The following is a 26,372-nucleotide window of genomic DNA, read 5'->3' as shown; positions in this document are numbered from 1 at the left end:
CACGGGGACAGATTGCTCGGAGGCTGGATGGAGCAGACTTGGCATGGGAGAGGGGGCAGCCTGGAGGAAGCTGCCAGCCTGGTGCCAGGGGAATTGTCTGCTGGGAATCTGTGCAGGATTTTGGCTGCAAAATGATTTCCTCACATGGCACCAGAGGCTCTGAGTGCTCCCAGGTAACCAAAGTTCATCTAGCTCTCACCATGGTGATGGTGGGACACACCAAAGAGCTGTCAGGAGGAGGAGAGGAACACTGAGCTTCCTCCAGTGCAAATGCTGAATGCCAAAGGTTCTCTGCCTCATGTACAAAGGCCCAGCTTGGCAGCTGCTCTCTGGTTTGGTCTCTCTTCATCCCTGGTGCTCTGCCTTGGAAGCACTCAAGCTCTAGCTTGGTATTTAAAAGCAATTTGCAGCACTGCTGCTCTGCTGCCAGGAGTAAAATTGGTCTGACCTCGGGATGTACGGACATATCCTGGTGCTGGAGCATGACAACCCCGTAACAGGCAGGGCTGAGTCTCCTTGGGTGTCCTGCCTACTGCTAGGGCTAGATTAGGGCTCTCCGGCCAAGTAAATACCTTCCCTTCTTCCTTTTCTGTCATCTTACAAGGATTTTCGGGAATTTAAGATGCTAAACCCCATTTAGGCAACACTTATTAATTCCAAGATGTAATTTATTTACAGTGTTGCTATTCACAGTGGCAAGAGCGGGTAATTGCTGCAGTTTGCTTTCCAGGCTGGGATCTGAGAGGCTTGAAAAGCCTGAGTGTGGCAGCCAGGGCTGACTCTGGGCGGATCCTGCCTCCCAGGGATACCACGAGCTGATTTGCACCCAGATACCCCAGCTTTTGCTCAAGGCAGTCCTTGTCCTGGGGCATGGAAACAGGCCAGGGGCAGGAATGCCATCCTCTCTTTGTGGCTGTGTCAACCCAAAGGTCCTGTGGTGCCTTTGCTGTCTCAGTTGTTCCCTTTCGTTTGTCCTGGAAGGATCTGGATGTCCTCATCCTGCTCCAGAGCTCCTGCAAGTCTGGAAAAGACACCTCACTGTGGACCTCAGGGCAGAGCTGCAGAAAATCAACGAGGCCAAAGCAAATGAGGCCCTACACACTCGTCTTTCAGGCTGCCAGCACCAGGGATGGCATCTGTGCAGCATGCCATCAGGCTGTGTTTCTCCCATCTCTCCCTGGCACAGGCTGCTGCTCAGAGCTGCAGCAATGCTGAACTGAAGCTCTGCTGACATGTAGCCCTGTGGCCAATTCCTCTAGAGGTGGCTGAGCTGTTTACCTGGGACACCAGCTCCTCCAGGATGAGCCGGTCTGTGGGGCAGAGCCCTCCAGCCCCATGCTGGGGAAGTGTCCAAACAAGGAGACTGCAACACCTGCCACCCTCATCCAGTTTCATCTCCATTTTGTCTCCAGCTGGGGTCGGGTTGAGAGAAGGGAGCAGCCTCCCATGTTTTGGGGGTGGAGCAGCTCTCCCTTCTCCAGCTCATGGACCACTAGGCTGTGTCTTGCCATCTACACTAGCAACACCTTCACCTTTTTATGCTTCCCAGGGACCATTGGAAAATGGGGAAAAAGAACTGCTCCTCTTCCCCTCCTATGGGACTCGGATCTGTGGGGGTGAATGTATTTATATAGGACTGTGAGGTCCTGGTTTTGGTTTGGTTCCAGAGGCGCTGCCAAAACTCCAATGTTTCCTGCAGACTTTGACAAATTATTGCAAAATATTCTGGTTTTATCTTGTGGCAGCCTCCTGAGATGCTCCTCTTCCTCCTCAGCCCTGCTGAGCCTGCCAAGGACACAGTTGTACCCAGCCTCTGTCTCCAGTTGAGCCTGATCCATAGTTCCTGTTTGTGGGTACAGGAAGTGTTCCACACTCTCAGGAGTGGGTAGGGATGGCAGCCTGGATGGATTGGCCATCTGGAATGCTACTGGGCCATTTGTTACGGAGGATCTTGCAGGAAGAGCCTCTAGTGCTGCAGTGAACTGTGTTGTTGGGATAATTTCTGGGAGCTCCTGCAGGCAAGTTTTGGCTTCTGAAATGCCTGAAACCAGTGAGTTTGGATCACTGCCTGCCTGCTGTGATGATCCTCTTTAATATCCTTGTCCAAGTATCCATGGAGAAGCGTGACCTCCTTCTTCCTAGGCTGAGCATGCCAGGATGCTGCCAGAGGGTTTCTGGTTTTGTTTCTTGATCCTGACCTCTTCCTTGTGCTCTTGGTGATGCCTCGTGATGCGGTGAGCAGGGGCTGCAGGGAGCATGTCTTCCCTCTCCATGACTGACAAGCAGAGCAGGAATCTGGCCCTGGAGCATCCCCTGCCCTTTGTAGGGCTTGAGTTCAGCAGTCCCCAAACTTAAAATGCAAATGAAATGGAAATCTGAGGGGCAAAGGGGCTGCTGACTCCTTCACTGTCGGGCTCTGCTGCCCCCAGAAGAGTGTTCTGGCTGTTACTTGTGTTCTCCTTCCCCAGCTAGCCTGGGCAAGGCACTGGTATGATAAAGGAAGGCAATTTCCTCGGCTCGTGCTGAGATCTTATTATGCATTTCCATTAAGCCACAGAAGAGGAAGGGGCAACCCAAGCTTTCTGGAGCTGTGGCGCTGTGCAGTTGCGCAGCACCATAGCCCTGCCAGCCCTGGGGGAGGCTGGAGTGGGCTGAGGAAGGGTTACCCAGTCACAAGGAATCAGGTTAATGTCTTGGAGCCGGGATCTTGGCTCTCTGCCGGCTCTTGGGCGGTGCAGGCAGCTGAGAAGCAGAGGCTGTGGATGCAGATGAGTTGGTGGGGAGATTAGGTCAGACAGCAGGGTCTGCACGGGGGTAGAGAGCAGGGTGTTTTCCTCCTTCCTTTTCTGCCTGGTTTGTTTTTCTGTGTGCATGACCAGCGCAGGGCAGGGTCTCCTGCTGCTGCACTCACCCCAGATCCTGGCTGGATTCTGGGGCTGCTGCTAGAGCTGACCGTTTCTAAACTTGTTCAGCTCTTTCTCTGCTGCTCGTGGTTCTCTGCAGCTCACCCCTGACGTCCTGCAGCAGATCCCCTGTAATGGTCAGTGGTGCCATGGGGGCACTGCAATGTTGAGACCTGTCAGAGGGTTAAAAAAGGGCTTAATGCAGAGGAAAGGAAATCCTGCTCTGCCAGAGACCATGTTGGAGAACCTTATCTAATTAACCTCAGAGGTGATTGGCTCACAGTGCTGTTGTGTGCCAGCAAAGAGCCTAGGCATTGTCTTCGTTGGGGTCTCTCCCCTTGGAAATCCTGACCAGACCTGCAGACAAGAAGGGCTGGAGCAGAGCAAGGCTGTGGGGGGTGTTTGACTCAAACTGCAGGGTTATTGTTGCACAGCTCCAGGTCCCTTTCTGAGTTGGCAAAGCCTCCTCAATACTCCCTCCCAAGTGCTTCTTCGATGGATCCAAGCGCCTCAGCTTCTCCAGACACCCCATCTCTGCCCTCTGTGGGGTTTGTGTGAGGAGCTCCAGGCAGGAGGAGCCGCGGGGCTCTGGATGGCTCCTCTTGCAGGTGATTCCCGTTGTGCCGGGGTCTGGCAGGTCTGTCCCAGCAGGCAGGGCTGTGGCTGGTAAGGGGAGGCTGCCAGAGCAAACACCTGCTGCGTGTGAGCATCTCCAGCCCGGCTCTGTTGCAGCGAGGAACAAAGTCCCTAGTGTGTTCCAGCCGATAAAGGAGAGATGTGGCTGCACACCCTGCGCGTGGCTGTGCCCAAAGAGGGCACTGCCGGGCCACATTCCTCCCCAGTATTCTCCCTTTCCACGGAGTGCCTTCCCAGCCCCAGCTGCTGACTGGGAGCAGGGTTCTTCTCTGCAGAGCTCAATGGAAGCACCAAACCTCAAGGATTTCTTGAGGGAAAATCATCTTGGCTCGCGATAAGGCTTTTTTTTTTTTTCCTGAGGTGTAGCAATTACACAAAATAAGAAGCTGTCACTGCAATGCCTGTCCTGCTTTCTGACAACCTGCTCTTCTCAGGAGCTTAGGTGAAAAACCACATACATCAGATGTGCTTTTCCTCCTGTTACCATTTTTCCTTTGCTTGGCTGCCTTGACTCACTTGCAGGGAAGGCTTCATCCCATTGCTGAGGGTCCCCTGAGTCCCCAGCAGCTGTCAGTCCCCTTGTGTGTTCTCAGCAGCTCCCCCTTTGCACACACCCTCGGGTGGCTTCTGTAGGGAATTGCTTCTGATTAAATCTTGCTTGTCCAGGGAGAAAACCGGGAAGAAATAGGTTGGGAAGCCTGTTCTGACAGAGAGCTATCAGAGATGGGAATGGCATTCCGAGGCTGCTGCTCTGCTCTGTAGGAGGAAAGGCTTCAAACAGCAATTAGCCTGCACTGCCATTTCCAGGGAAACGGATCTCAGTGCGCCGGACAATGGGTTGCAGGAGGCAGGCAGGTTAAAAGCTCTAATTCTGGGATGATATATTTAGGTGGGCTTTCTTCCTTTCAAAGAAAGGTAGGTTAAAAAGGCTCTGACTCCTTTAAATAGACTCTCCTTCCATAACCAGCTTGGAGCTGCATCAGGAGCACTGGCTGTTCCCTGCCACCCTGGTGCTGGTGACAAATGCCCAGCTGGGGTATCTTGGGAACCTGCCCTAGTGTCAGAGCAGAGGGGCTGAAGGAAAAGGGTATGGGTTCCCTCGGTAGCTGTCACAGGGAGAAGTTCTCTCCTGCCGTTTGCCAGTTGTGGTTTTTATTCTATTAGCTACAAAAGAGCAGTGTAAATGGTAATTTAGTCTGGGTTACTGCAGCACAGTGCAAAACTTAGCACCAAGCCAGAACCTTGTTCTCCTGCCATCATCCCTGGATCCCTAAATGTCCCTGATCCCCTCTGGTGGCATGTGCTGGAGCATGGGGGCAGCTGTGGGCCTGCAGAGGGGAGCTGATGGCAATAGGCCAAGTCTCTATCACCCAAAGGGGCTTTCTTGCCTCCACCACAGTGGAATGCAGAGATGCCTGAGTGAGGAATTGGGGAGTCCAAAAGGATCAGGGCTGCTCTGTAATGCTGAGGAGCACAAGGAATTCTCTCCAGCTGTAGGGCTCTCAAGGTAGGTTGGCCTTGTTGTCTAGGAGATGTCCTGGTGGTGTTTGGGCTGGCACCCTCAGAGCCACATGCTGCTAACACACTTTGCTGGTTGGTTGGTTGGATGTGTTGTGCTTTCCCAGAAACGTGTTTTCTGCCATGTGGGATATATTCCTGCCCCACTGAGCTGGGCAGGCTGTGATCCTAGGCAAGGAGCTCCCAGGGTGGTGTTTACTGAGGATGAGGGGAGCTGACAGAAGCTTTTTCCCATCCTTTGCTTTGGCATACTGGGGCCTGCTCATTTCCCCAAATATTGCTCCTCTTGGTCAACTTGTGGTGTCCCTGCTTATGGCAGGGGGGTTGGAGGTAGATGATCTTTCAGGTCCCTTCCCACCCAATCCATTCTGTGTTTCTGTGAGCTCCTGGTAGCTGTTTCTGTCTCCTGTTCCTGAAGTGCTCCTTCCTCTGACCTCCTTCCACTGATGCTCATGTCCATTCCCTGCTGCCGTGCATGGCCTGTTCTGCTCCCTCAAGTGTCTCCAGCTCAGCCACCCTCTCCCAGCATTCTCCTGGCCAGCACAGCTCGTTCCCAAGTAGTGCTGGGAAGCTTCCCCTGGGAGCAGAGCCCACCCTGTCACGCTCTGCCCACATGCCCGGCTGTGGGGGCTCCGTGTTTGCCCCCCTTCCCTGGAGCAGTGGGAAGGGCACATGCTGTGCAGGGGAGGATGAGGTGGGAGGTAGCACCAAGGCCCCTGTGACTCAGGCGATTACCACGAGCTGGCAGCTGTGCACAGGCTTTTTGGAGTGGTCATGGTGAGGAGCTGCATCCTTTCTGCCTTTCCAGGAGGGCTCGGAGCAGGCTCCTGCACACCTGCCTTCCCTTTCGAAGGGTGGGGAGAATTTATTGCAGTTATTCACATGGCTTTTGTAGTGTTTAGTCTGCCAAGAAGACTGCTGTCACTGCTTGGCTGTTGTTTGCTCCTGTCTGTGCCCCACAAGCATCAGTGAGGCTCCTGCTGCCCTCCAAAACCCCTTTGCCAAACTGCTGCAGGGACAAAGTGAGCTTTGCCCTGGCAGAAAGGAGCCTCTGGCACTGGGTCCTGTCCCTGTGGCTCCTCTTGGCTGTGTCCAGCACGAGTGGTGTTTGTTGGCAGGGATTCCTCCCTGCACTGCTGTCTGCCTTGTGCTTGTTCCTAAGAGGAACAAGCAGCACATGACGGTATCAGAGACAAATTGGGCTCCCAGATGTCCGGGCAGAAGTGAAGGATCTGGAAATCTGATCTTCACCTGGCTGCAACTCATTCTAGGCTTTGCTGGAGCAAAACCTGGCTCTGTGCAGCTGCTTATCAGCTGCTGTGGTGCCCGATTCCCTCTGCCATGGAACAGAGAGGTGGGAACAAACTCTGGCAAATCAACTATGCTCTTCCTGGGGAAGCAGCACGGGGTGGGAAAATACTGGGGCACGGTTCACCAGCTGCAGCCATGGGGCTGGCAGTGGGAGATGGGACTGACTGAGCCAGGCTGCAGGGCTGGGAGGTGGTGCCATGGCCGTCCAGGAGCTGTCCCTGTCCCCTGTGTCCCTGAATGAGTGGGGGGCTGGCGGGTTTAAACCCCAGCTCTATGCTGTGGGCAGCAGGTCTGGTGCTGCCGTGTGCTTGAACAATTGCCAGGTCCGAGCTGCTACAGGCTTATCCGTCACCAGTGACGCTGGCCAGGGGACAGCGTGACTTGGGGTCCTTTGGAGAAGGGGCAGCCTCCCCTCGCTCCCTGCGCACCCTGCCCCACAGCAGTGCCCACCCTGCTCGCTTGATTTGTCCGCGTTCATCGAGGATGAAGTCATAGATATTTCTGGGCAGCGATAGGATCTCGCTAGCCAGCTCTCCTTTAATAAGATCCCAGGCACTGGAGGTGCCCCATTCCCTTATCTCCCCTCTGCAGATGTGCATTGCCCCCCTCTGCCTCCAGACTGGGAGGAAGCAGCCGAATCGCTGCCACAACCCCTTCTCTACCTGTAAATAAAAGGGGAGGTTGGATGCTGAAGAAAGGCATGAACACAGCACTGCTCAAGTTTCTGTGGCTCCCAGGGCTTCCTGGAAGCTGTCTGATGAAAAGGGAATGTCCCTAGCCAGGGAAGTGAGTGCCAGAGCATGTCTCCTGGCCAGAGGGGCCACCACGAGCCAAAAATGTGAAAAATTATGTAGAAAGAGGGAATGGATAGCATTTCATCCAGTACAGAGCCTGGAAAATGTAGAAATTGTGAAGGGAAGGAAACAATGGGATGAGAAACTTCAGTGGAATTACTAGCAGTGAGGAGGAGGAATTGATTTTTAGCATATGAAAAAGAAAAGGGGGAAAGAAAAAAGCTCTCAGCAATGCTATTGGACTTGGAAAAGCTGAGTGTGTGGTGTTCTCTGTGGAGAAGGGATGATGCCTTCAGCTCATTTGACAGTGACCCTGTGGGAATCTGTTCCGATTCCTGCCATGGCCCAAAGCAGCAGCAGTTGGGAGCGTGGGGGGCTCGGGGCAGGCAGGTCCCCCAGATCCTGCCTGGGGCTGGAGAGGAGTGAGGAGCAGCTTTCTGGATGAGCCATGAGCCCTGGGCTGCTCTCCAGGCTGGGCTCCTGGGAAGCGCTTGATGAAGGTTTAGTGTGAGGTTGTGTAAAGATTGACCTGATAGGAGCAGGTCTGATTGAGGCTGGGAGCCAACTCAGCTCCCAGCCGGGTCAAGCTGTGGTGCTGATACGATCACTGCTCAGAAATTGAGAGTTTTCTTTGATCAGAAAGTCTTGAACATGACACCCTGCTGTGGAAATTGGTCTGGGTCAAAGCTCTGCGCTTCCCCAGGGGGCATCCCCACTGCCCAGGCCAGGCTGGAACAACACCTGCAGGACTTGCAAAGCCATTTGGGGTCTGTCCACTGGGGTCAGGCAGTGCTACCTCCTGTGAACCAGAGGAGCCCCTTGTCCCCAGATCCCTCGGTTCGATGCAGCGGAGCCCACACCTAATTGCTGTTAGAATTCCCTGTTGCTATGGCGACTCCCCAAGTGTGATGCCCTCGGTGCTGTGTCTCCACTCCCAGGTCTTGCATCCCCACCAGAGAGCTGTGTGTGCACCTCAGGACATCCACATGCTTCATCCCAGCTTTCAGAGGTGCTTCATAATCCCCTTGGAGCATGAGCAGAATCTCTCCTGAGCTGCTGAAGGGTTTGCTTGAAAGGTCTGATAAGAAGGTTAAGGAGAAGTCAGCAGTGCTCACCCCAGCAGTGCCGAGAGCTCGACAGCTAAACTTAGCCCCTGAGTCACTCATGAGTCAGCAATTCGGGGGCAGGGAATCTTAATTTCTCTTTTCTTCCTTTTTTTTTTGTCTTTTTCTTTGTAACAATGACGCACCCAAGGTAGGCTCTGGATTGGATTGATTTTGGTGCTAATCCAGCATGTTACTGCCTGCAGTCCCTTCCCCTGGAGCATCCCGGAGCCACTCCAGAAGAGTGAGCTCTGTCCTCTGATGCCTGCCATGGCCAGTGCCTGTCTGCAGCTGAGCAGCCTCCTTGCCCATCATTAGTGGCCCAAGATGTGGAAAGCTGTGCCTGGTCAGTGAGGTCTGGTGCTGGGAGAGCACTGGTGGAGGCTGTGGGCAGTTAGAGCATCCCTGGAGCTGCTTGGAAACACAGTGAGTGAAGATCCATCCAGATGCTCTCATCCCAGCATGGTGCATGAGTGCTTCAGCCCTGCCAACAGCAGCAGAAGTGCTCTGAAAAACCCATGTGAGGGTTAAAATAAGGAACACCAGGAGATGCAGATGTGCTGGGGCTCCAGAGCTGCTCTGTGCGGTGCTCAAGCCTCCTCCACACCAGCCTGTCCCTGTGCCATGTGTGCCACCAGCCAGCCCTCCCCAGAGGACGTCCCTGGGGGCTGTGATGGAGCAGAGCTCTGTGCTGAACACCCCTTCCCAGGATGGAGCAGGCTGGCCAGGCAGCTTCCCACAGAAAGTAAATCCTGGGTGCAGAGTCCCCACTGTCAGCCAGCTGTATCCATTTGTATGAGATCCCACTGAGTGTGTTTTGCATAATTTGTTTCCCAGAATGAAGTGTTTTACAAGTGCAGCGTTTAATCACCTTGCAGAAAGGGGATGAAAAACCATCCCCCTGCCTGGGGCTGGGAAATAACTGGAAAGGAATCTGGAGAAGGGACCATGTGCTCACCCCACCGTGTTAGCTGGGCTGGAGAGCCCAGAGGAGCGGGTGTGTGCCGGCAGAGAGCCTGGGGCTGGACTGGAGAGCTGAAAACACCAGACATGGAGATATCTGTAAGGAAGCAAGCCCCAGCATCCTGCCTTGGAGCTGAATCTGCTCCCCAGCCCACCGTGCCTGCCCTCCCAGGGCCTGACTGGAGGAGGTGATGTGGAGACTGTGCATCCCGAGCCTCTGTAAGCCAGCTCCATTACAGCTCCTGAAACACAGCTCTTCCCTGGGGCCCTGGCACTCCCCCACTTCTGCTCTTAGTAGAGACACCCCAAAACTTGGCAACTCAAGTATCTTCTCAGCTGAGTGTGTGCATTTCTGGCAACAAGGTGAATCCATGCAAGGCTGACAACACCCGAATCAGAAAACTACTCCTGGGTTCTGCACAGAACTTGGCCCTTCCTTGAGGCAGAGGTACCTCTGTTTTGATTAAAGATTGCTGGCTAGCTGCCTTCTTTTTGGCACCTGGGGATAAATCAGTGGCTTTCTGGACCATGAAGGGCACAGTGAGCAATGGGTGCTCCTCACCCTGCTCTGGGGGTGACGGCAGGTGTTGGGCTGGGGGGCTGCCGCTCTCACTGTCATTTTTATTTTTATTCACAGCAGGTGAAGGATGAAAAATCAAAGTAATGGCCAAGGATCCAGCATCCACTTGACTTCTCTTGCGCATGGCAGAGTGATAAATCCAGTTAAGGCATTGCAGTGGGGTGAGACCACAAGGTTACCCAGCCCACACGCTCCAGGAGCTGAGGATGATGCTGGACCAGCAGCCTCAAGGAGTGCTCCCCCTCCCTCTCCCTGCCTCGCCTTTGCTCTGCTGCCGGTGGGGGACAGTGTTCCCGGCCGGGAGCCGGCTCAGCCGGGCTGGCAGAGCAGCAGGAGCCTCCCCGTGACTAACGAGCTGTTTGCTGCCGGCTGCCTGCACCGCGGTGGTACTCTGAGACCCGTGCTGATAAACCGAGTGGTTTCTCCTGCTGCAGGCCTGCCACCCGCTCCCTCTTATCCAAAGGATCTCTGCTCTGAGCGCTGCTTCTGCCTCTTCCATAGCAAACAAACTGCTGAGGTCTGATCCTGCTGCTGGGAGATGTGAGGTGGGGGTGGCTCTGAGTGTGGGTGGTCCCTGCTCTGAGCTGGGAGCAGGGCAATGGGCTCCAGGAGGCTTCCCTATGGCAAAGGGTGGAGCTGTCATCTTCCTGGAGAGGGTCTGAGCTTTGCACCTTGGCTCTGGCAGGTGCTGGAGGAGGCTGCCCCGAACTGAGCCACGTGCCCCTCGTTTGGCTGTGAAAAGATAACCAGCAGCTTGGAAGGATGGGTTTTGTTGGTGATGCCTGTTCGCTAAAGGCTGCTGGATAGGGAAGGGAACAAGGCCTTGGGAGCACAACCTCCTGTCCCTCAGCCGCGTGTGGAGTGATGACATCCAGTTAGGAATATCTGCAGGGCTGGGCTGGAGCACCGTGAACGGCAGGGTGCAGTGCTGACGGGATGGGTGCCTGCTTCTCCCCTGTTATTTATTGTGCCATAAAATCCAAGGCAAGGCACATCAGTGCTTGCTGTGAAGGGTTTCACACGTGTCAGCTCTGTGTGTGTGACAGAGCAGATGCTCCTCTGAGCCAAGGGGCACCGTGAGCAGGGGCTGGTGATTGATGGGGCAGCCTTCAGCTGCCTGCACCTTAGCTTGACTGTGACATGGACCTGCTTCCCCATGAGCTGGGACAGCAGGGTCCCTTCAGGAGCAGTGTCCCACCTGTGAGGGCACCTTCTGCGAGGGTGCTTTGTGGCTGATGCCACCCCAGGAAGGCAGGGATGACTGGGGGGCTTCCCCAAGGAGCTGAGGCTCCCGCTGGCTGATTTCCCAGGAAAAAAGACATGTGCCATGGCACTCTTTGTGTGCGTGTTCATGTGACAGCCCCTGAACCCCTCAGATGGTCCCAGCCGCATGTGATAGCAGAGCTGTCACCGGTGCTGACAGGAGATGTTTCTACATGGAAATGTTCCTGTGGAACATACAGCCAGCTGGGAGAGGGTAGTGGTGAGCACCTCTGCAGCGGGGCAAGCCAGCACACAAACCCCCAGGACGTGCAGAGATGAGTCTGATGTGTGTGGCCCACTCATGGGTGAAAGCCTGAGCAGGCACTGACTGACAACCTGGACATCAAACCTGGGTCAGCCAGGAGACATAAATCCTGGTATTTGGGATTAGTGCAGGTAATTTGTTTTCAAGACAGACAAATCCCTTTCCTGGAGGTGCCTGTTTGTCACGGGAGATGTTCCTTGTCTCCAGAAGAGTTACTCCAGTTGAATAGATCCTGCTCTTTCAAGGGAAATGACTCTGGAGTTGCTAATCACTGGGCTGGAGGATTTTTTTTCTCTAGCACTGGTGATTCTTCCTCCCTTTTGTGTTTCTGCAACACCCCAGGCTTGGGAAGAACCATCTGCTGATTTGATTAATGGCCCTTTTCTGAAAAAGCAACAGAGACAAATGTCCTCCTGAACATGACACAGAGAAATGGAGAAACAGGCTGGCTAATTTTCAGCCATTATTTTGGAACCCAAACTCCTTCCCAGTATCAATTTAGCTATTATTCCAAAAACTAATTAATCTTCACTCAGGCAGCTCCAAGAGACCTCAGTTTTGATAATTAACAGCCCATAGATTATGAAAACTCCTGGTTTTGGATCCCACTGCAGTGCTTGCCTTCGACAACACTCCCGCTATCGTCCCGCTTACCAACTCCTTCCATCAACCCATCTTTTTTTTGACAATCAAGAGTAAATAATTAGCTATGATGGATTTTGCTTGCTTTCTTGCAGCTCCATTCCTTTTCTTTTTTTTTTTTTAGTTCCTTAAATGTTCTTCAAACAGGCAATTTTTGAGGTGGTTTTGCAGCTAATTACAGCCAAGCAGAGCAAATTGCTGCTGCTGTCTGGAAGAGCTGGAGAAAGGTTGGATTTGGCTTATGGAGAAGCTGGGAGATAAGGTATGAGAAAGGAGATCCTAGAAAGTTAGGGATGGGATTTTTTTTCCCTTTTTCAGTCTTGCATGATGAACTTAAAACATGTATTCCTGGGCTGGGCCTGAGCTGACCTCCCATCCTGGCCTCTTGCTTGCTTGCATAGCGCTGATCCTCTTAGACACCCAGTCCCTGTGAGATTTATCTCACCTTTCCACGGTAAGAGTGATCTATTTCCCAGGCATTCCCCTGGATTTGTGCCACAGGGAGAGAGCTTTGGGTATGGGAAGAACAGAGAAGTGCTGGTGCAGCGAGGCAGTGGGGGGGGGGGGGGGAATGCTTCTCCCTCACCCTCCTCCCCGTGCCGCCCGGGGTTTATCTCTCCAGATAGCGGGCTTATCAAGGCCCTGCCTCTGGAAGATCGCTAACGATTTCATTTCCGGCGTGCTGTGAATTAGGAGACAGCCTGCACAGCAATGCCGAGCGGGAACAGGCTTGGCCGCTAATTGCTGTCCCCACGCCCCTCCGCTGCCGCCGCTGCCGGCCGGGCCCCTAATTGCTCCCTGTCCTGATTGCATTTCGCTGGTGCTGGTGGTTCATCCACAGCTCTTGCCTCGCTCTCAGCGGCGGCTGCTGCTCCCTCTGCCCCTGCCACATCCCCGTCAAGTTTATTAATGAAAACCTTATCTGTCTGCGCAGATAATGCCGGGAATAATTAGTACTCAGTGAGGTCTGTCGGGCTCCTCAGCTCTCCCAGCCCCCTGCCCTCATCTCCTTCCTATTTGCAGTTTCCCAGGTGCTTGGTTAGTGCTGGGGATGGTTGGGGTTTTTTTTCTTGGGGGGGGTGGGGTGGTTAGATCTTCCTCACTCTGCAGTTTTCAGTCTTCCTGGCTGCATCCACAATCCTTGCTTCAAATTTGTAACAGTGGGATTGGTGTCGGTGTTCTCCACCCAATGCACCCAGGGCCTTAAGCAAAAGCAGTCCCATGGTGGATTGGAATTAGGCGATCCTTAAGATTCTTTCCAACCCATTCTGTGATTCTGTGAAAATCATCTGAGTTTTCATTGCTCAGGGCACATCTGGTGCATGTGGGGAGCTGCAGCCAGGTTCAGTCTCAAGAGACCTGGCTGGGTTACAGGTCTCCCTCGGTCCCATCCCTACTGGGAAGCAAGGGACAGCCCCACCTCCGCATCAGGGACCTGTCCCAGCTCTGCTTGAGCTCCTTTTTTTTTTTTTTTTTTTTTTTTTTTTTTATTATTGTGTTTATATTCGTTGTCTCTTGGCTCAAATCTTTCAGCCTGATAAAGGATGGCAGCGCTTCTCGAGTGCCTGGGATGGCATAAATAATTCCGGTGCTAAGAGTGCGATTTACAGCGATATAAATGTCATGAGTGAGCCCACTTTGTATTAATGGCCTTATTAGTTATGTTGCTGTAAAATACTGATACTCCAGTTGTTAAGCAGCCATGGCTTTGCTCTGCAGCATTAATTCAATAAATTGGGCCTTTTTGATATAAATCTTAAGAGTCTGCTGAGCCCCACTAGAAAATCCTTCATGATGCGTCAGAGATCTTCAAATGGCTTTGGCTGAGGTAGACCTGGGAATAAAAAAGCTGCTTGGTGTGCAAGTGTGGGGTGAAGACACTGAATTCCCTGCCTGGGTCACAGCTCAGCATCTCCTGTGGGATGAGGATATGGCACAGGGTGTCACACAAGCACCCCGGCCTCAGGGGCAGCCTGGCCCCTGGAGGTCTGGGGGTTTTCAGCCATCTGGGATGCTCTGGAAGCTGCATCTCCAGCTGCGTCCCAGAGGTCAGGGCTGGATGTCTCCTGTGAGCCAAAGGGTGACTTGGCTTCAACCCCAAGCTCTGGTTCACCCAGGCATTGAGAGCGGGTCCCTGGAGTAGAGGGGAAGGGAGAGAAGGCTGGGGCTGGGAGGGTTGACACCGGAGGAAGGAGACGCCCCTAGCGCTGCTCTCATCCCTCTTTGTGCCCTCCCCCGCCGTGTCCCTGTCACCGCCTCTGCTCTGCTCGCTGCTGTCAGCTCCTCCGGCGTTAATCCGGAGGTGAGCTGACAGCCGGGATAGCTCTCCTTGTCTGACCCCAGCCCCGAGGTGTCCCTCCTCCCCTGCTCCCGCCGGGCTGCCTGCCTCCTCCTGGCCCTGCGAGAGGTGCCAGTGCTGTCCCCATCCTGTCTGTCCCTCCTCTGGAGCCGCTGCTCCTGCCAAGGCTCTATTGCAACTCTGCAAACTTTCCACCAGCGAGATGTGCAGGGAGGAGGGGGCAGGGGGAAAGCACCACGATAATTGAAAATAAATGATGCATTGTATGAAATAAATGTTCTGGTGCAGCCAGCTTGCTGCAGAGGGAGGTTTTTTAAATTTATTTATTTATGTGTGTATGTATGTATTTATTTATTTATTTATTCTTCCTAGAATTCAGAGGTGCCTGGGAAAAGGGAGCTTGGTAGAAAAGGAATGGCACTCCGAGGCTGGTGGGGGTATGGGCTTCCACTTGTGGTTTGGGCTGTACCCTGCAGGCCTCTGGAGTGGGATGTGAGCATCACGTGGGAATCGAGAGCAGGAATGGCATCATTCTGGGCTGTGGCAGAGGTCCCTGGGCTCAGTGCCCAGATCAGGATGAGGGAATAGCAGTCCTTTCTCCTCTTGCTACTGCTTGCATGTGAGGATGTCCCAGGTCTGACTGTTTAATGTCCATCCTCAGGCCATGCCCATGCCTCCACTGAGCTTCCTGCCCCAGGACCTGCCTGACCCTGCAGCTCTGACCCACCATTATCTGTCCTCCAACCCACTGGTGGGAATTTGGGTTGCCCCACAATGACCAGAGCTCTGCTGCTGCCCTGCCTGAGGTTAACACACGTGAAGCAAACAGACCCTCTGCCCCAGGTGAGTTTGCTTTAAAATGTTCCTCTGGTGAGGATTGACTCTTGACACAGCTGTTTATTATGGGAAGAGGCTGCATTTTCCTGGGAGATGTTGGATTTAACCAGGAACATGAAACTTTCTCCTGCCTTGGATCCCACTCATCACTAACTGACCACGTTGTGGTTCTTATGCCTTGATAAGACTTATCCTGGATTATTATTTAGCTGCTCATTAATCTTGAGAGTGATGTAAAGGCTTTGAACTGCTGTTTGAAGATTTGAGGGGATGGTTTGTGCTCTTGTCAAAGAAGGAGGGATTTGGAGGTGAGATCCTAGCTCTGAATGACATTGTTGCTCTACCCTGACAGGTCGGAATGGCTCCTGACTCCCTCTCCTGCCAGCACCTGCAGGGGCCCTGCAAGACAAATCCCTTTGGGAATCAGGAGCACAGTGGTGCTTGGGGAGGGATGCCAGCCAGGGTGACACTGCCTGGGGATGGGACACTCTGTGTGCCAAGTCAGACACCAACAGGAGCCTCTGGGTGGGTCTGTGAGGTTTGGAGTTACCAGCCCAGCCCTTTGCTTCTCCCGCAGGCTTTTTCCCTAATATCTCCTGGTGCTGAAGGACAGCTCAGACGTCTCATTAATCACTGATGATGATGGAGCTGCGGTGCCGAGGTCCCGGTGGCTGCTGCTTCCCCAGCCAGGGATATTTTGCAGATGCTGCTCCCTAAAAACTCCAGCTGAAAACTGGGAAAACACTGTGTCCCCCTCGGGACTCGTAGCTTGTGGGAGATGCTCCTTCTATGTGCCAGCCTCTCATTCCTGCCCATGGCACGCAGAGTTGTGCCCTTGCAAACCTGCATCTTTTTAAAATATATTTTTCGTTTCTCCATGATTGTCAGGATCAAGGGCAGCTCCGTGGTCGGTTGATCTGCTGCTACACTGATTTGGCAAAGGCTGGGGGTGAAAACCCCACAGCCTCCAGACGAGGCCATACAGCTTTTATGATGGAGTTTTCCCAAACTCTGTCCATCACAAAGCAAACAAACACCCCCAGCCCAGCTTAGAGCTGGAGGCAGCTGGTTCGGGGGGAGCATTGATCGCTGGCTGCTGGGTGAGACCCAGCCAGAACCCCACTGGTGTCAGGAGGCATCTCCAGCCCTCCCAGCTTGCAACCACTGGGCTGGGAAGGAAGCTCAGCCTGTGTAGGAAGCGATCATTTGGCATTTGCTGTCAGCCTTCTGACACCCATCCCTGCCGGTGAGGACCCCAGCAGAAAGCCTGGTGGATCTCAGCTTGTTTTGGTCTTAATCTGACCTGGTTTTGTGATAATGTCATCATCCATCACTGCCTGGGGGCATAGGGAGGGGAGGTTAAACTCCTCCTTCACACTCCACCGATCCCCTGCCACTGCTTTATCTCTACAGAAGCTGCATTCAAGTGCAATTCACTTTGTTATTAATTTCTTTTACACAGAGGCTTTTCAAGTGCTTGGGAGCAGGGATGGTGTCACGGAGACCCTGCACAGCCCGGCAGCTGCAGTGCTTGAGTGCAGTTTGAACAGCCAGCTCCTCCAAGGGCAGCAGGCAGAGAGCTGAGAGCCTGCTGGGGCAGCCACCTTGCACCTGCATGCTGGAATAGGCCTCGTGGAGATGGTTCTGAACAGCAGGACTTCTTCCTCAGCAGCTGCCAGGGTTGGATCAGGGATGGGATTGCATCATCATGGAGACCTGCTGTCCCAGGGGATGGTCCAGCTCAGTGACAAGGGCAGATCAGGGCTGGGTGGCCATGTCCCATGGGTGTCCCTTCACCAGGTGATGTGTACTGGTGAGCCCAGCGCTGGAGGAGCATCTGCAGTGCTCCACTGGCCCTTTCTCAGCTGCATGGATCCCCCATGCCTGCAATCCCCAGGGAATCCACCCACACAAAGCTGCATTCTTGGCTGGAGAAAAGCTGGTGGAGAGGCTGGCAGCCTGGGGGACTCTGGGAGGGGATGCTGACATACCCCAAAGTACCACTGTCCTCCCCCCGCCCATCCTGCTGTGGCTTGTGCTGGCTCTGGGGACTGGATGTGCTGGGACTCTTTGTGTGGGTTTTATGTGCGTTTAATCTGGTAGCAAAACTATATTGCAGAATGTAATAAATGAGAGGTTTAATCAAACCCAGCCAGCCAGCACTGATGGAAACTTGGTGGTGGAAGAAAATACTGCATTTTTGTTTGTTCATCTCTCCCTGTGCTCCTGGGGCAATGTCCCGACTCTCATGGGGGGCTCCTCATGCTTGGTGGCACTGGGAGGTACAGGCTGGATGTGGGGTCACTGCCAGCCCACCAGCTCCCAGCCTGCTGGCTCTCAGCCCCATGCTTTGGCCAGGCATCCCAGCAGTGGGATCTTCCTCCTGCCACTGCTCTACTCAGCCCCTTTTTCTTCAGGAAGAGGGTCTTACATGGTACCCGCATTCCCGGAGCTGGTGCTGGGCTCAAGCCCTCCATCCCACATTTCCTATCACTCATGATGGCACCAGGATCTGGTCTTAGGGTGTCTCCAGGACTTGTCTGCCTAAATCTTAGGCGTCACGTGGGAAGGTTGAGCATCTCCCCAGGCTGGAACCAGCCCTGCCAAGGGTGGGAGTGAGGATAAAACCACCAGGTTTCACTGGCTCTGAATTAGGGGCAAAGCATCCCAATATCCAGCCAGTTGATGTGGCTAGGAATGAGGAGAGACTCCACGTTTTCCCTGGGAACCCACCAGATCCTGGAGCTGCGGCTCCGCTGCCGCCTTTCTCCAGATGGCATTTCTCAATGAAGCCTCTCCCAGAAATAGCTGCGCACTCAGAGCAGACGGCTCTGCAAATAGCTCCTCTCCTGAGCAGAGGAGGCAGCATGGTCGGAGCAGCGTCCTCTGTGTCCCTTCCACCCTCTCGAGTGCCTCGGCACTGACTCTGCTTCCCCTGAGGCACCTCTGCCTCCAGGGAAGTGGGGATGTGGTGGGATCCCTGGCTTTGCTGCAAGAGCTGGCGGGCTGCTCATTCAGCCCCGGGCATCCCACAGCCCCACCGAGAAGGATGGCTGGTGGCTTCCAGAGCAGGGCAGGTGGCCTGGGGGACGCAGCACATGGCCCCTCTGCCACGGTGGCCAGGCATCACCACCCCCAGCTGCTTTGCTGCCTTATGGGCCTTTTTATATGCTTACTGTGCCATCGTAAAATGGGGCAGTACAATCTTCTCTGTAGGTTTAACCGATTTATTAGTAGTCTGTAATGTCAGTAAAAGCTCATCCATAAATCTGATCTTTAGAATTTATGGGGCAAACATTCCAGCGCCTTATTAAAGGCACAATTCATAAACGCCTATAAGTACCAGCTCGGCGGCAGCAGGAGAGAGTTATCCTGGGGGAGGGAAGGGTGGTGAGCTCAGCCCACCACACGGAGCCTTCACAATCTTTGGGTAGCAAACCATGTGAGGGACTGTCCCCTCCAGCCGGGAGGTGCCTGTCGCCCCCGGCTCTGCACTGTGCAGGCACCGAACCCAGGGTCCCAGCCCTGCAGGCTCCCGGCCCCCCAGCCCTCTCCCCCGGGACCCCACAATCTGCCATCACCTCGTGCCTAGCCCAGGGTGCTGGTATTTACCACTGAAGTGCGCCGAGTGTAATTGCTAATCAGATACAGGCAATCAATCCACGCTCCCGTCGCTGGGGAAGGGCTGCTTCCCTGCTGAAGGTGACTCCTGCGGGAATTCAGATTTAAAAATAAAGGCGATAGTCATCAGCAGTTCATTAAACTGGCATCGGGCTCATTTGCACTCAGTGAGGGGATGAGGCAGAGGCGTCTGTGCCGCCTCCCCTGCCCTCACTCTGGGGTGTCCGCAGGAGATGCTTCCAGTGGGATGAGGCTCCTGGGAGCCCTCCCTCATTTATTCCTCCTGTCCCGGTGTTACTGCAGTCATGAGTCAACAGTGCGGTGCATTTAAATGCAAACCACCATTATCCGTCATTAAAAGCTCTGTCACCACCCAGACTGCACGGCGATAGGGCGATAGTTATTGTCCCATCCTGGTCCCGGGGACACACGGCTTCCCTGCCCCTCCTGCAGCCGCAGGGATGCGCGCCGGCCGTGCCGCGTGTCCGCGGTGGGGGAGGGCTCTGCTGGCTCAGGTGGCTGACATCCGACTGTCCCTTCGTGGTGGCCTCAGAGCTGAGAGGGGAAGTGCAGGAGAAGCAGGCCTGGAGGGCACGGGGGTGCCATGGTGCAGGAGAGATGCGGGGACAGGCACCACACATGCCAGGGATGCTCGAGAATGGGCTGAGATCCCGGAGCTGGTGAGTGCTGCAGGGCCTTTGCGGATTCACAACCGATTGTTCCCAAAGATGGACCATCCCAGCAGAGTCCAGGTGTTATTTCCAGCAGGGTTTCCCATCCCTGAGACTGGGCACAGGCAGGAGAGTGATGCTTCTCCCAGCTGCCCCATGTCCTCCATCACCTGCCAGGGACAAAAGTGGCTGCAAAATCACCCACAGCATCGCTTCCTGCTCCCCACCTGGTCCGGGGGGGTTCATGTTTCCTCTCCATGAGCCCACCAGGATGCAGCCCCTGTGCTCCTCATGAAATCCCAGCACGAGCAGAGCTGCTGTTTCCTGTAACTCTTGGTGATTCCCTGTCCTCAGGATTTGGAGATACTATTTCCCTCTTGGAGGAGGGAAGTGAGTGAGGCAGAGCACCTTCGGTAGTGGTGTTGATTCAGAGCTCATAATTTAATTAAGAGAGAAACGAGATCAAAAGGAGACGGTATTAAAAAATAAATCAGGTGAAGGGAGTGGAGTTCCGTCCTTTAATTACAGATTGGATTTGTAACAGAGAGCGACTCAATCACAAGGGAAAAAAAAAGGTGTCAAGTGGAGAGACACCTTCCCTGGGTTAATTACTGCTAACGGGGAGGGGATGATTGGGGTGGGTGTTGGTGAGCTGGAAACCCTCCGACGTTCACAGTGATGCTGACGGTGTCTGGTGTCCCAGGATCCTCGAGATGCTGGGCAGTGATGGGGGCTCGATGGGTTGAGAGCTCTGAGGGCAAACAGCTCATGGCTGGGTCCAGGCATGGCCTGGGGAAGCAGTGGCCAGGGCGATTCTGGTTTTGGGGGCCACGGGCTGTGCCATCGGCAGTGGCGTTGGGGACCGGGGCCAGGCTGGCAGCAGCCCGATTTGTGCAATTAATTCTCCTTTGATCATCTGCTGTGTAAATCATCAGTGGCCAGGAGTTAATCATGCATATGAAATGAATCCTTCTCCTGCCTTAATGAGCGCTGAATCGTGACGAGCATCTGTTTACTTCTGACACTTTCATCTCTTTGACAGTCTGAACAATTAGTTGTTTCCAATAATCTCCTTTTTATTCTATTGAATATATATATATATATGTGTGTGTCTGAGAGCAAGCAGCCTTTTACTTTGTACTCCTGCTCCCAGCGTTGTCCCCCTAATCTTTGTTTTTTTTAGTCTCAGGCAAGGATTTGTTTCTGGGAGCGATGTGAGCGCTCTGCAGGCACCCAGCTCCTTGCTGTCCCAACGACGATGACGCTGGTGGCAGGATTCCTTCCATCCCAGCAGCTTTGAGCCTGGGCTTTGCACAGTTAACAGGAAACAAGAAGCCTGTTTGAATGTTTCCGCCTCCATCTACCTGGAACGAACCGCAATTAATCCACCGGTTGCGCCGCCAACGCAGTGTTGTAATTGGATTAATTAGAGCGGAGCTGGCGGCCGCACTGGGGAGGTTGCAGCCTCCTCCAGCGTTGGGATTCGTGGGATCCGTGCCTGCCGGGCGCTGGACCAGCAGCACCAGGGGATGCCGAGGCAGCACTCACCGGGCCGCGGGCGATGGAGCTGGCTGATGGCTCAGGGAAACGACCTGTCCGCTAATTGGAGTTGATGAGGCGTGGCCTGGTTAACGGGGCTTGTAAAGAGGCAGCAGGAGCAGAGGGGGCTGTGTGTGGGTTCTGCTGTCAGCCGAAGGGACCCAGAGGAGGAGCCGGGTGGGTGTTAAGGCAGGTGGGGCACGGAGTCACCTTCCCCATTCACCCCTGACTGCCGGAGGGGCAGTGGGTGGTGCTGCCTCCGCCCCAGATTTTGGGGAGAAGCACGGAGGAAGGTGAAAGTGGAATGTGAGTCCTGCAGCAAGGCTGAGTAGGACAATCCTGGCCGTGCTGGACCCTATCCTGCTGTTCCTGTGCCAAGCCTGGTGCCCATCGGCCTGGAGGAAAGGTGGGGGACAGATCTGTAGGGGCACGGTGCCTCTAGGCACAAGGAGCATCCCTAAAGGCTGTGGGAGGATGTCAGCCCTGCTCCCCTGAGCTGAATTGGGTCTAACCTGGTTCAGCTGGAAACCAGTTGTCACAGGGGATTTACTGCAATTGCCTTAATCAACAAGAAAAGCCCTTGGGAAAGCCGGCAGTTCCCTGTGCCGGGGGCTGCAGGAGCACTGAGCTGACTGCTGGTGCTTTTGAAACCCTCGGAGCAACCCTTACTGGTGCAAGGCCAGCTAATCCTCAGCTAACCAGAGCAGTACAAACCACCCCCAAACTGCTGAGAACAGGCTCTGCACCCTAAACCATGCAGGACCCAAGGCTGTAGGACTCCCTCCCTGCTGAAGGGAGCCAGGACCCAGCAGTGCAGCCACCAACCCAGCTCAGGATGCTGAGGAGGTGATACCAGCGGGCACAACCCAGCCTCCAGGTATTCTCTTCCTCCTTTACCCAAAAGGAAGAACAAAATCCCACCAGTTCCTTCATTCTCCAGAAAAATTAGGGCTTTTTTTTCTGAGATGAATCAGCCTCCCCAGGAGGCACGTGGGGTGATGTGTGGATGCAGCCTCAGCATTAGCCAGGTAATTTGGGGCTGAGGAGGTGACCCAGAAAGGACATCAGGGCTGCTGCAAGGGGGAGTGGGGGTCTCTGGCCAAGCAGGAAGGGTTTGCCACAGCCTTGGGCTCATCCAAGCTCACAACAACAGCCAGCAGGGAAGAGGACCTTTCCAAGAGCCAGACACACCCAGATACCGCCAACAGCTCTGGAGCCCGTGGGAGGCGTTGGGTACTTGCCCCACCCTGGGTGGAAGATCCCATTGTCCTCAGGGCTCTGCTGTGACCTTGGGGCGAGCTCCAGGAGCTGTCAGTTCTTGACCCAGCTTGCAAACCAGCCTGAACGGTGACAGCAAGGTCAGCAAGATTTAGGGCCCCTGGACACATCCTTAGTCACATCAGTTCCTGTGGTGTACTTGGCTGTAATTTAGCCTGGTTTAATTGTGCTTAAATTAGCCACAAATGGAACAGCACTGCAGCTGCGCTCAAAAATATATAAAATTACAGCACACTAAAACATTTCCACATTTCATTAGTGTGTCTTAATGGGAAGTGTCTGCTCCCCAAACTCTCTGTTTACTCTCCAGAGCAGTAAAAGTTTACACATTTGCCGTTGTGCTGCCCATTAACACTGCAAAATCCTCTGTGTGTTTTGCAGGGGCAGCGCTGCTCCTCACAGGGATGGAAAGCCTGAAATTTAGGGGGACTGTGCTCTCCTGAGGCATTTCTGCATGGGCGGGAGTGAGCTGAGCAAGGAGCATCCTGACTGCCAGGTGGGAGCAATCTCACACCGCAGGAGAAGCACAAGAGCCCCATTCCCGGGATGGTGCTGCCTGTCCCCCTGGCTTTATCAAAGCTCCAGCTTTCTCCCAAGCAGGGTAATGCCTCGAATCCAAATCAGGAAGCTTTTTCAGTGGAAACAGCATTTTAGCAGAAGCCTATTTAACGCTTAGGCTGACGCCCTCGAGTGCTTTATTTTAAAGCATTTTTGTTCTTCTCCATTATCAGTAATAGTCTATAAAAGCCAAAACGCAGCACTTTGCTCCTGCCTGCTCCTGCCTGCTCCATCCCCCTGTGGTGTGGGCAGCCCTGCATGGCAGGGGCTGAGGAGGCTCCTCTGTCCACAGCTCCCACTGCCCCAGCACGATAATCCAGAGGGGGAAAAATCCAGGGGAAAAAACTCAGCAAGAGGTGATTGCATGGGGTCAAACCACTTTCCCCATCAGCATTCCCCAAACAACTTTCCCCAATGCCTTTGGTCTTGGGCAGCATCTTCCCAGGGGATCATGTCGTGAAAGGAGTTTTAAGATTAGAATACAAAGTAAAAGGGTGGGGATTGTCCCTTGTCCCTCTCCCACCTTATCCAGATCTCAGCTTCCCCAGGGAAATGGACTTTTGTACAAGGGGTGGCCAAGGAAGGGTGAGGAGTGAGCTCGAGCAGTTTGGGGGATTCAAACCTCCTCCTGCTCCTGACTTGGCTCATGGGTTCAGAACAGAGAGGTGCTGCCAGGCACAGGGAGCTGCTGGAGGAAGGGGAGCAGGAGCTGGGCGGTCCCCGGGAAATGGAGTGAGCCAGGAATGGAATCATCTCAGCGCTGGCTTGGAGGAAGACGTGCATCCTGAGTCTGACCCCTTCCACCTTTCCCAAGCTGGAGGCAAAAGCCCGATGCCTTCCCGCTCTGCAGCCCAAACTTGTGCTGAGCATCCCCAAACTCCCTCCTCCAGCCAGACCCGAGCTGGAGGCTGGGATCCGACCAAGCTGGCTCCGCCTCGTTAGGCAGTAATTACTTCAACAGGCAGCGGTGCTGTTCGTGTGATTGGAGGCTGCTAATTGCCAGCGGGGAGGGCAGTGAGAAAAAACCAGCCTTGCTCTCCCCCGCTCCGGGGTACATCCTCGGGGCGCTGGGAGCTTCTGCCTGCGGTCGGGGGTTGCCTGTGCCCCCCGCAGCCCAGCGAGGGGCTTTGCTCCCGGTCTGGAAAGCCGGGCCCTGTCTCTTCTGCCCGGACACATGTGGCTGCGGGCTCTGCCCCCTCTGCCCCCCTCTGTCCCCCTCTGCCAGCTGCGTCAGACCTTTCGGCGATGGCACTCGGAGAGCAGCGGCGGCTGCGCAGCTTTGCCGCATGATCCCCGGGGGCTACTCGCCGCCACGGCCACTGCCACTCAGAGGGGAAAAAATCATATTTTCAGCTCCATCCCTCCATCCCCCTTTCCAGTCTGGAGCTTTTTTAGAGCCAAGGGGAAGAAAAGGACGTGGCCTGTCTTCCCTCCCTCCCTCGGCTCCTGTTCTTTCATTCCGCTCTTCCCGAAGAAGCCTGCGAAGGGAACGCTCACGGTGTCCGTCCCTGCGCGTTTTTTTTTTCCTTGTACTGCCTAAAAGCCGGGAGGCTTTGGTAGGTAAGCACGGAGGGAAAAAGGCTTTTGTTGGAGCAGACGCGTGGGCAGGTGAGCTGCAGAGCCCCCTCCTGCCAACAGAGAAGCCGGCTGTTTCCACGGAGGCCAGCACAGAAAGCCAGGGCGGGACACGCCTGGTCCTGGGGAGGGGAACACAGGGGTTTGGCAGGCCCCTGCTGTCCATCTGGAGATGATGGAGAGGCATCCTGAGATTCAGGGGCTGTCTGGCGGTGTCCCACCTCCTGGAGGTGACACCCTGCACCGGTCCCACTCCCATCATGGTTTTTCACGCTCAAACCCCACAGGTTTCCCTCTTTCCTGCACAGGGACAGTGGAGCCAGCACTGATGGAGGGGACATGGGCATCCTCATCACTCATCCTTTGTCGACCCAAACAAGGGGAGCACAGGTCAGCCCCCCAATATCAGCTTCAGCAGCCCCCTCACACCATGTCCATCATCCTGAAGCTTCTGAGCTGGGCACTGATGGATGGTCTGTGTCCACAGTGGATGCACCCCAGTGCCCACAGCCTTCACTCTTTCCAGGGAAGGCTGCAGCTCCACTTCCCAGCCACTCCTTTATTTATTGCCTGGAGAAACTTGGGCAGGGTGATGGAGGGAGGGGACAGGGTGGTCACTGCCACCATCCTGTGCCCAAGGGACCAGCACAGCCTTGCAGCTGCTCCAGGGCTGTGGGTGCTTCTGGGTTTCCTGTGGGTGTAAATGGCTTTTCTGCGGGCAGAGAAAGGAAGGGCCAAAAAAAAAAGGCACTTTGGCAAGTGCCTTGACCTTGGATGCACCTGGATACGGGTACAGGCAGAGTGGGAAACTTGGGTTCTGGGCTCTGCCCAGGGCTGAGGGATCAGCCAGGAGCCTTGCAGGGGAAAGGGCCATAAAACAGGTATTTGCCCCTGGAAAGGTGGTGAATTCCTTCTTGCAACAGTTTGATTCTGCAAAATGCATTTATCAGGCTAAAGATGCTACAGCAGCAGCCTCCCGCCACGATCTGAGGGTTTTTCCCAGCTTGGCACACAGCACGCATTGTCCTGTGGCTGTTGCTGTTTCTCCACCCTGCAGGTAACTCCCCACTTGCTCCATGCCACCTTTCTTGGGAAAACCAGCTTGGATCCAGCCCCACTGAGCATCCTCTGTCCCCTCCAAATGGACAGGCCCATGGCCAAACCAGGTCAGCATCCATCCACATCTGCCACAGCTTTCAAAGCAGAGCATCACCCCTCCTCCTCCTCTTCTTCCTCTTCCTCCTCCTCCTACCTGGCCAAAGCAGGCAATGTCTTGCAGGAGGCAATGGAGGACCCCCGCCTGCCAGGCACGGCTGGCTGAGTCAAGGGAATAATTGGTAGGTGCTTCTGGAGTGCCATGAGCCGAGGACACTCACAGCCTTTGTTTATTGACTCTTGATGATAGAGAATACTTCCAGAGATAATTACTGATTTTCTGCCCTTGCAGCAAACCTGTTTGTCTGGGGAACGGGTAGAGTTCCAATGGCAAGTGGAAGTGGGAATGGGGTGGATTGAGCAAAACCAGACTCTGGCTCTTCTCACCTGGTACAAGCCAAATAAGAAAAAAAACTCCAAAACCTCAACATTTATAGAAAAATATTTGTGCAGCTCCAGGACAAGCCCAGCTTTCTTCTCTCTACTAGGGGGAACAGATTAAAACATAATCCTAGCTAAACACATTTTCTCCTTTCCCTCCCTCTGGGTACCGTACCTGCACACACACAGCTTCTTCCTACTGATCCCTGCTTCCCTTGGCCCTGGGCTTGTCCTCCTCAACAGCAGCCCAGCACCCACAGTGGGTGTTCACCAGAGCAGGAACACCTCTCTCCATACCCTCAAAACCAAAGACTCTGTATGGGAGGGGATGAGGGGATGGGGCCCTTTAAAAGTAGAAGACGGGAAAGCAGGAGAAGGCATGGCTAGAGTTTCTCTGTCCCTGAGCCCTCTCACAAGTCCCTGGGGGGGTTGGATGCTGAGGGGAGGCTTTGGGGATCAAGAGGGTACTGGGTGTTTAAT

The 26,372-nt window shown here is 54.4% G+C and overlaps 1 long non-coding RNA gene across 6 annotated transcripts in view; it reads left to right on the top strand.

Moving 5' to 3' along the window:
* Nucleotides 1-25,905, top strand: part of LOC125335449 — a 41,982-nt gene extending 16,077 nt beyond the window's left edge. For 4 of the 6 annotated variants that reach the window (XR_007207460.1, XR_007207458.1, XR_007207461.1 and 1 more), the window contains 2 exons: nucleotides 14,939-15,120; nucleotides 20,590-25,905. This is a non-coding gene — a long non-coding RNA (uncharacterized LOC125335449). The other 2 variants (XR_007207459.1, XR_007207463.1) reach the window with 2 other exon arrangements.
* The last annotated feature ends 467 nt before the right edge of the window (nucleotides 25,906-26,372 follow it).

Source organism: Corvus hawaiiensis, chromosome 18, assembly GCF_020740725.1.
Source record: "Corvus hawaiiensis isolate bCorHaw1 chromosome 18, bCorHaw1.pri.cur, whole genome shotgun sequence".
Taxonomy (NCBI): Eukaryota; Metazoa; Chordata; class Aves; order Passeriformes; family Corvidae; genus Corvus; species Corvus hawaiiensis.
This window is presented reverse-complemented; position numbering and strand designations above follow the sequence as displayed.